At 47.6% G+C, this 9,998-nt stretch overlaps 1 protein-coding gene across 10 annotated transcripts in view; it reads left to right on the top strand.

The window, feature by feature from the left end:
• Positions 1-1,091: 1,091 nt before the first annotated feature.
• SPOP (speckle type BTB/POZ protein) overlaps positions 1,092-9,998 on the top strand; it is a 53,092-nt gene continuing 44,185 nt past the window's right edge. For 2 of the 10 annotated variants that reach the window (XM_090044702.1, XM_090044707.1), the window contains exons 1-2: positions 1,092-1,222; positions 4,606-4,677. The gene's annotated coding sequence lies outside the window, so the exon portion shown is untranslated. Of the gene's footprint in view, positions 1,223-1,242; positions 1,616-1,677; positions 1,858-1,884; positions 2,037-4,605; positions 4,678-9,998 lie in introns of those variants that run through there. The other 8 variants (XM_090044705.1, XM_090044710.1, XM_090044706.1 and 5 more) reach the window with 5 other exon arrangements.

Raw genomic sequence — 9,998 nt, 5'->3', positions numbered from 1 at the left:
CTGTGAGTTCCCATTTGGTCTGCAAACCAGCCCTGAACCACTCATGTGGCCTGCGGGTCCAAATAGTTGAATGCCGCAACCAAGCGTGCTCAACCTCCAGCCCATGGGCAGATGCATCCCCACCCACCAGGAAATTTGGCAGCAGGGGACCAGTGGCAATACCGTCACCTTCCCCCACTACCAAATTCCCAAGCTCCAGCAGGTCAAAGCCAGGCCATGTTCCTGTTTCCTCACGCAGCTGGATCTCCTGGATGGGACCCAGTCACACAGGATCAGGACCACTGTTCAGATATGGCCCACTGGTGGACACTGTGCACGTGGCCCACCAAGCCAAAAAGTGTGACACCACTGACATAAACAGTTTACTGCCTTTCTTCCCTTCGTGTTAAGGGTACCGTGCTTTGGTTGGAGAAAGGGTACTGGGATGCTGGGCCACACAAGTGGTTAGGCCCCTGAGCTGTCCTGCCTGTCTCATTTGGGGCTGACAGGGCTGGTCCTGGGGATCCATGTTCCATCCCTGGGCAGGAAAGGGCAGCACTCCCCAGCATTGCCATGTGAACCATAATTATCCTGCTTGTACAATAATTTCAACCCTTGTACAATGCATGATCAATAATAGTAAGTGTTTAATACATACAATAATTTTTGAGGCAGATACCAGTGTATGATAGTTTCTCAGCAACTATGATTAAATTTGATCAAACGGCTGATTTCATATTTAAGACTCACCTGGCAACGCTAGTGAAAGGCCAGAAATGGGAGGAAAACATGCAGTCAGGTCCCCTCCCACTCTTTTCCCCTTCACACCCTTCCTGTGCCTTAGGTCTCTCTACAGCCCCACCTACCCGAAGCATGGCGCCTCACGCTCACTCCTCATTCGACAACCCCCCCCCTCTTCCTGCGCATGCGCGCTACACCTCAGCGCCAAGCCTCTACTCACTCACCTGCCTGGCACTCTACCCTCTTTCGACGCCTTTCACAAATCCGCGCCGCGCATGCGCGCTACACCTCTCCCACCCGAGCGCGGCGCCTCGCGCTCTCTCGACATCCTTGCCGCCTTCCCCCGCCTGGCCTGCGCGTCACGCATGCGCGCTACGTCTCCCCGCCCCCGAGCGTGGCGTCGCGGCGCGGAGAGGCGGTGTCGCTGGGAAGTCCCGGATGTGTCAGTTTAGGGCAGTATGAGGAGACCACAAGGGGAAGCAGCCCGTGGTGCCGCTCGCAGGTGAGGCGGGAGGGACGCGGGGGCCGAGCGAGATCCGAAAACCCGTCAGGGAGGAGTTGGCAGGACCGTCTTCTCCGCCCCTCGGGCCGCGTGTGCGGCAGCCGCCAAGGGAAACACCGCCTGGCTGGGAGCAAGGAAACCCCGCGCGCCTGCCCCCGGCCACTGTTTAAATGGCCCTGCGACGTCTCGCTGCTAAATAGTGAGCTACTGGCGCTGAGGGGCGCAAAGAAGAACGGCGCATGCTCTATCCTGCGGCCACAAAGTGAGCCGCTTTCAGGCAAAAGAGCAGGGAGGGGCGAGCGCGCATGTGCAATCGCGGCGCCGGGTGTTCAGGGCAAGAGCGCGTGCGCACTGGGCCAGGCGGAGCTTGGGAGAAGCACATACGTCACAGAGGTAGGCGTGAGCCGGCGTCTCAACAGAAGGAGTATGCGCCTGCGCAGTTTGGTTGGGTTGGGGGAGGAAGGAGCGGCGACCGATGGTGCATGCGCGTCTTGAAGGGAAGCGCTGAGAACAGCCGGATTCTGCTTCTCCGCCTATTTGGCGCCTGCGCAGAACGTCGCTGCAGGGACTTGCGGAATAATGATCCTCGGCCTCTGCGCAGGCGGAATTGGCGAAGGGAGACATGCTGCCAAATAGTGAGCCGTGTCTGCTGGTATTCTCACGGGGGGCTGGCTGCAGAAAGTGAGGGGCAGGAGTCCTGGGGGAGGGGCATTATCCCCACCCACTACACCTGTTTGGGCTAGGGTGCCGTGGACTCTCGACCCCAGTGTACAGCAAAGCTAATTGCATCCATAGGAGTCATTGAGGCCAAGAGGTAAGAGCCTTGGGGAAGGGGCCAGGAGTTAAGTCAACGACGATCAGAAGGAAGAGAGAAGGAGCAGCTGAATTAGGGAGACAAATGGGGGGGCAGGTGGGGAAGAAGATAATCACAGCTAAATAAAGATTGAGGAAGGACAGATTAGTAGTTTTCTAGCGAGGATGGAGGTGAAGAGGCAAGCCAGCAACTCAGCGCAAAGGAGTTGGGGGAGGGGAACAAGGACTGGAGTGGGGGAGACCAAGATGACTGGATGATAAAACTAGTTGAGGGGAATCACCAATATTAGCTAAGGCAGTGGGGACTGCAGGGAAAATGGCTAAACCAACAAGAAGCTTGGGTTTTATATCAACTTGCCTGGGCTGAGTATTGATGCTTCTCCTAGCAGTGTCCCAGGCCTGTGATGGTGTTAGTGCATCATCATCATGCTCTGTAAAAAGGCAACAGGGTTCCCCTTTCACAACTAAATATGTGTTTAATACGGTTTGATTTTTCTGTGTACTGACATTAATTCCTGAACTATCTTGATTGGTGAACGATATTATTGTAGGAGCCAACAATTATTCTTTTGCTGTCATCTGCATAACTGGCGTGTGAGAGACTTGTTTTTTTATGGAACAGGAGGATTCCGTTTTTAAGATGTGTATGTCCATTATGTCTTCACATTTCAGTTACTGAAGTGTATTAGGTCTGTTTTTGCTTTTGTGATTTCACAACATAACCATGCCTTATGAAAAGAAATCTTGTGATCACCTTTCTTTTTATAAATGTTCCCTGCATTCTCTGTTATAGGTCATAGAAGTGTAGGTATATAGTATCAAAGGTCTGTGAAGCTTTCATGTAATTTGTGCAATACATGATTTATGAAAGTAAACTGGTCCCTGGCAAAAAAAACATACAGAATATACATGTGGTTTGTTTCTGTAAACTATTTACCCATAGGCCCAACATGAGCTGGTTTGTTTTTTGCATCATTGGGACTTATGGAAAAAACATGAACTGTGTGGCTTTTCTCATGGTATTTTTGTCATTAATATGTCTGGAGATCTGATGTGAATTGTTGCAGTGTCAGTGGATTGCCAACTGGCAGCCTGTTACTAAATCAGAAAAATGCAGGTTTTTATTTGGCTGTATTACTATCCAAGAAGCCTAATTAACTGCTGTACAATCTGATCTTTTGACTTCAGAAATATTTATTCCAGGAAAACTATTAATCTTATCAAATCAGTCGCATGTCCTTCCCAGAGCCTTCTGGAATTGTGCAGGTGCACAAATCGTGTAGGGAAACATAGCATGATGCTTTTGGCTTGAAATGCAACCTCCATGGGTGGTGCCATTGTTGATCTTACAGGCTACAGTTAGGCTGTGTCAACACTAGAGCACTAAAAAAAAAAAACAAAAAAACCCCCAACCCTGCTGCTTCAGTTGAGCTGGTGTTAGAAGTGATCTGTGCTTTTATTTTAGATGCATCTCCAACCACTGGAGCTTTTTGTAGTACTAGGTTGGTTAGACCCACTGAAAAGTAAAGAGTTCCAGCTGCCAGAACCTTCTCTAGATTACAGTTTCTATTGGCCACCTTTATCAGTGTTCGGACCAACAGGACTTTTTGGTATACATTTCCCCACTGTTGACTTGGCTTGAGATGGACAGTGTTAGATTTGTTGTGGATTGTGTCTGTCCTGTATGAATGTTCTAGATACAAATACAGCATACAATTAGGGGGGGGTTAGCAGCTTTATTCTTGGCACACCTTTCTGTTCTGTATTTTAATGCATATGGCTTGCCATTCAGCTGCCTATCTGATGTTCTGGACCTGTAAACTTCAGGCAGTCTGTTTCAATTCTTCCTGAAAATTTGTTTCTATAAAATATGATCTGGAGATGGCAGAGATGCATTTTTTTAAATTATGAGGAGCACTGTTGCACTTTGCTAGGAGGAAGGATGTGTTTTTAATGGCTGCATCTAAATTTTTATGTTTGGAAATGTGTGATTGTCCTTTACAGTCCCCCTTCCCTGTACCCTGCCCTTTTGGCTTGGTTCTCTCCCAACTGAAATATTATAAAAGTTCATGCTATAATAGCCCAATCTCGGAATGCTGGTGATTGCTGATTAGCATGAAAAGGGATTTGAGCACATTTTTATTGTGTTAACAGAACTTATTCATATCCTAAAATATAGTCAGAGGTATTGCTTGCTGCATGATTCAGTTCATCAACTTGCATGTGCTACTGTGTTCTAGCATGAATAGAATGCTTCTAGCATTCTCTTCTAGCTGAAGAATGTTCTAAAGTTTTAAAGTACATGACAGGAGTGCAGCATACTGTTAAAATACACAAATCTATGTTTAATATTTTTCCTTAACTTATTTTATTGGCTCATCAGTAATTACAGTAGAAATCTTCCAGTTTAGTAACTGTCTCCAAAAACTTAGCAGAAGTTCTCTCCTTGATTTCACGTTGTTGCTCTTGGCCCAGGACTAAACTGCATGTATTTTTGGAGAGGGAAAGCTGATTCTAGAAACATTGTTTTCTATGTTTGTTTATTGTTTATTTATTTTGCAAACTTCTAGGAAAGAAAAGATGGAGAAACACTGATTGCGTAGCAAATGCCTGGAAAAGACTTGGGAGCTCATTTTTACTCTGTGAGTAATTTCTGTTGCTGATGACAGGAATTGTGCTACATTCTGTGTGGCAGAGCAAGTCTTGCAGCACTGGGGAGTGGTGGATTTATAAAGAACTCCTTAGCACAAAAAGAATTAAATTCAAGCAATAACTTTTAATTAGAAAATAATTCTAGGTGTTACTGTGTTAACTGCAGCATCATCAACTGTATGTACCTGAATCCAGGCTGACTTTGAATTTAAGACGACTCCCCCGATAATTATATTCTTGACGTGGAAAATTCTAAGTCCCCACCTACCCACCCAGTATGGCAGGAAAATAAGTGTATGGGGGCAGAGAGTGGGGAGCAGCCTGCCCTCTGGCTACTTGCCCTTGCCTGCCTCCTGGTTCCTGTGACCCCCAGCCACTTGCTTTACCCCAGTCCAGAAGGCAGTGGCGGTAGCAGTTCTAGTCCCAGCTTGGAACCTGAGCTGCACAGTGCACTCTAGCATAGATTGGTTGTTCTTGGTATAGAAAAAGTTCCTCTGACATAATGCATATGATGACACGATTTAGTGAAAAGCATTTTAGTGCTTTTTTAACCATGTTCTGACTTATTAATAACATAACTTCTTTAGAGCATCAAAAATTATGCTGCAGGCTTAGTTTTCCTGAAAATCTATGAAAGGTGTGTAATAGTGATCTCAAATGTTAAGTAACTTTATGATGACATTGACACAAAAATAGTCTTAATAGATGGATAAGATACTAGATATATTGTAGTATATTTTCCTACAGCTCTAACAGTTACCTTTTAACCACTGTCTTTCAGTAGATTCACAGAAAGACTTGAAGAAATTAAGCAATCTTAGGGAAAAAATGCAATAATAGGTTGACTGTAAACCTGTGTTAATTTCTATTGAGGTTCACAAAAGGCTTATTGGATTTCAAGTATATGTAAACCTTTAGTCCGTTCCAATTTGTACTGCAAAGGGAAAAAATATAGTCAATATATATTTATTTGTTAGAGACAGTTTAAAGATGATTTGAATCTGTTGTTAGGAAAAAAAGAAGCAGCAGAATCATGTTTAAAAGAGAGAATTTCAGTGATTTGATCCAATGGGAAAACAAATTTGTTCAGTTTTTTGAGCTCTTCAAGAAGCTGAGAGAAAACAATTGGCTACTAAATAGTATATATGTAGATTTGTTTATTTGTGATTTTTTTTTTTGTCACGCTGTTTCAGGCTTTAAAAATCACCCATGTCTGCCCTGTCTTAGAGACCTGCCACTTTTGCTGCAGTGTCATAGTTTGAGGTTGAGGAAGCTCGGTTTTGTGCTGTTTACATGGACAGTTTTTTAACTGCTATCACCCACTGATGCAGAGGATGTGCTTGTGGGGTAGGGGTAGGGGATGAGGACAGTTGGTTGTGAACTGACCTCATGCCCGTGTTGGCTTGTAAAAACTTTGCTTTAGGAGGGCAGGGTGCCAGACACTCTGAGGTCTGCAATTGTCCGGCTGCTACTCGAAGTATTATTTGATACTGAATTCCCAGCCAGTTATTGCCCTGTCTCTGTCCTCCCAGTGTTGTGGAAAGTCATTGAATGGGTGGTCACCTGACAACTCTAGGTATACCTGGATGCCATCTTTTTTCTGGACCATTATAGCTTTCATCCTAGAATAGAGAACAGAGATTATGCTTGTTGTGTCCTTGGTTAATCTGCACCTGGAGATCAACAGGGGAAATTGTGCTCTGCTGATCTTACTAGAACTTTCAGCAGCAGCCTTTGATACAGCCTTTGACCTTAAGGTACTGATGATGTGGTTAAATGACACTGCTTTTATTTGGTTCTGTTGTTTCCTAGCAAGGAGGACTCAGAGGGTGGTGATGGGCGAGTGCTTGTCATCCTTTCAGGAGCTTTTCTGTGGGGTCCCCTATACAGAGCTCCATCTTTCCCCTCCTGTTCAATGTGTGTTATGAGGCCACTGTGTGAAATTATGCTGAGATTTGGAGTGAGGTGCCATCATTACATCTAGCTGTACCTCTCTTTGTCTTCTGACCGTGGCCTCACAGTTTGGTTGTAGTTTGGGACTGGATGCAGGTGAGCCAATTAAAACTGAATCCAGACAAAACCAGGGTAGTGGTGGGGGTTGACTGCAAGACTTTTTTTTGGATGGGGTGGGGCGGGTCAGAAATGCAGGGAGCAGGAATTTGGACACCTATCATTGCTGGGGGCTCAGCCTCCCATTGTCATTTAGGTTCATAATCTTGGGGTGCTCCAGAATCTTTTGCTCTATCTGAATCTTCAGGTGGTGGCAGTACATAGTTGTGTTTTCCACCAACTAGATCTTGGTGGGTCCCTTGTTTTCGAATTTATATCTGGTTACATTATCTGTGTCTTCATAGCATCAGAGCTAGACTACTGCAATGCACTTTACATAGGGCTGCCCTTGAAAACCACCCAAAAACTGCAACTGGTGTAGAAGGTGGTGGCCTGCCTTCTGATGGGGGTAGGTTTCATAGCTGGTAGGATCAGAAGGGACCTAATCAGATCATCAAGTCCGACCCCCTGTCACGGGCAGGAAGGAATGCAGGGGTCAAACAACCCTGGCTAGGTGGATGTCTAGCCTCCTTTTAAAGACCCCCAGGGTAGGAGCATGCACCACTTCCCTTGGAAGTTGGTTCCAGCTCCTGGCCGCCCTGACTGTGAAGTAGTGCCTCCTGATGTCTAGCCTGAATCTGCTCTCAGTCAACTTATGGCCATTATTCCTTGTTACTCCCGGTAGTGCTCAGGGGAACAGGGACTCTCCCATTGCCTGCTGTTTCCCCTTGGCCAGTTTGTAGATGGCCATCAGATCCCCTCTCAGCCTTCACTTGTGGAGGCTGAACAGGTTCAGGTCTCATAGCCTCCTCGTAGGGCCTGCCCTGCTGCCCCCTGATATGTGAGTGGCCCTCCTCTGGACCCTCTCAATGCTGTCCTCATCCCTCCTGAAGTGCGGTGGCCTGAACTGGACGCAGTACTCCAACTGCGGCCTGACCAGTGTCGCATAGAGGGGGAGGATCACTTCCTTGGACCTGCTCGTGATGCATCTATGGATGCATGACAAGATGTGGTTAGCCTTCCTGACCACGTCCCCACATTGGCAGCCCATGTTCATCTTGGAATCAATAGTGACTCCAAGATCCTTTTCTGCCTCTGTGCTGACGAGAAGGGAGTTCCCCAGCCTGTAGGTATGCTGCTGGTTTTTCCTCAGTAGGTGCAGTACCTTGCACATGTCCATATTGAAACTAATCCTATTCTCATCTGCCTACCTCTGTAACCTGTCCAGATCTAGTTGTAGTCTGTCCCTCTCTTCGAGCATGCCCACTTCTCCCCACATCTTAGTGTCATCTACGAATTTGAACAAGGTGCTTTTCAACCCCTTGTCCAAGTCACTGATGAAGATGTTGAACAGTGCGGGCCCGAGGACCAAGCACTGGGAAACCCCACTGCCCACATCCCTCCAGGTCAAAAATGGCCCATCCACCACCACTCTCTGGGTGTGGCCGTCCAGCCAGTTTGCAGCCTATCTGACCGTGTAGGCGTCAGCACCACAGTTGCCTAATTTTTTTTAATGAGGACGGGGTGAGAGACAGTGTTGAAGGCCTTCCTGAAGTCCAGGAAGACTATGTCCACCGCGACACCTGCGTCTAAGGGTTGTATGACCTGGTCGTAGAAGGCAACCAGGTTGGTCTGACAGGACCTGTCTCTAATGAACCCATGTTGATTGCCCCTAAGTGTAATCTCCCCTGCTGGTCCCTTGCAGATGTGCTCCTGGATAACTTTCTCAAAGAGCTTTCCCGGGACTGAGGTAAGACTAATGCACCTATAGTTTTGTGGGTCCCCTTTCCTCCCTTTTTTGAAATGGGGACCACATTGGCCCTTTTCCAGTCCTCTGGCACCTTGCCAGAGCACCGTGAGTACTCATAAAGCTGTGTCAGGGGTCCCGCAATGACCTCTGCCAAGTCCCTCAGCACTCTGGCGTGGAAATCATCAGGACCTGCTGATTTGAACATGTCTAGTCCCACCAGAAGTTCCCTGGCTAGGTCCTCACTGACCCTGGGCCTGGCTGTGCCTCCCCTGGGTCTGTCCAGGATCCCAGCGGTGGAGGGGGGGGGGATGACCCTGTCCCCTGTTCCTGCTCAGAAAAATGGAATCAAAGAATCTGTTAAACAAGTTAGCTTTGTTGTCTAGTGAAACCACCAAATTTCCAAGCATGTCCCACATTACTCGCTACCTTCTCTTTACCCTCTACATATTTAAAAAGGGACTTCTTGTTGTCCTTGATCCAGGTCGCTAGTCCCAGTTCCATCTCCCCCTTAGCCTTTCTTACAGCCCCCCTACAATCTTGAGCAATGGAGGTGTAATCTTTCTTGGTGATGGTGTACACCTCCTTTTTGGCTTTGAGATGTTCCTGGATGCTTTTGGTGAGCCATGGGGGCTTTTGAGCACTCCTGCCCCCTTTGATCCGTGTGGGGATTGTCACCCTTTGGGCTTGGAGGATTGTCTCCTTCAGGAACGACCACTCTTCTTGGACTCCCAAATTCCCTCCCCTCCAGGACCGTAGTGTCTCCCTGGCTAGTCTCCTTACCTCACTGAAATCTGCCATCCTGAAGTACAGGGCTGCTGCTTTGCTGCAGGCCTTTGACACCCTGTGCTGGACGTTGAATTCCGGCAGGCAATGATTGTTATCCCCCAGGTGGTCGAGAACCTGCAGTCCACTCACCAGGTCATTGCCCATGGCCAGGACCAGGTCTAATAAGGTATTTTCCCTGGTGGGACTGTGCACCTCCTGGGTTAGATGGAGGTCCTGTAACTCGGCTAGGAACGTGCATGAGCGGTCAGACCTGGCTAACTGCTCTTCCCAGCAGATGTCCAGATAGTTTAGGTCACCCATGATGACCACATCCCTTGACTTAACTGCCTTTGCGAGCTGACCTGAGAATTCCTGGTCCAGCTCTTCTCCCTGCTTGGGTGGCTTGTAGTAGACCCTCACCGTTAAGTCTCTTTCCCCCCAACCCCCTTGTATTCTGACCCAGAGCACCTCACTCTGCCCTACCTTAGACCCAGTGCTGTTTGCTGAGGATATGCATTGTTCTTTGACATAGAGCACCACACCCCCGCCTTTCCTCCCCTTTCTGCCCTGCCTATACAAGCTATAGCCCTTGATGTTTACTGCGCAGTCATGCATTGGATCCCACCAAGTTTCAGTGAGCCCCACTATATCTGGGATGGTGTTAGCTAACAGGAGGGCAAGTTCCTCCTGCTTGTTCCCCATACTACAAACATTAGTGTAGAGGCATTTAAGGCCTCCTGAGAGTGT

This window comes from Crocodylus siamensis, chromosome 4 (assembly GCF_052110815.1).
Source record: "Crocodylus siamensis isolate JL-2025a chromosome 4, ASM5211081v1, whole genome shotgun sequence".
Taxonomy (NCBI): domain Eukaryota; kingdom Metazoa; phylum Chordata; order Crocodylia; family Crocodylidae; genus Crocodylus; species Crocodylus siamensis.
The sequence above is the reverse complement of the archived record's forward strand: the minus strand, read 5'-3'. Positions and strand labels throughout refer to the sequence as shown.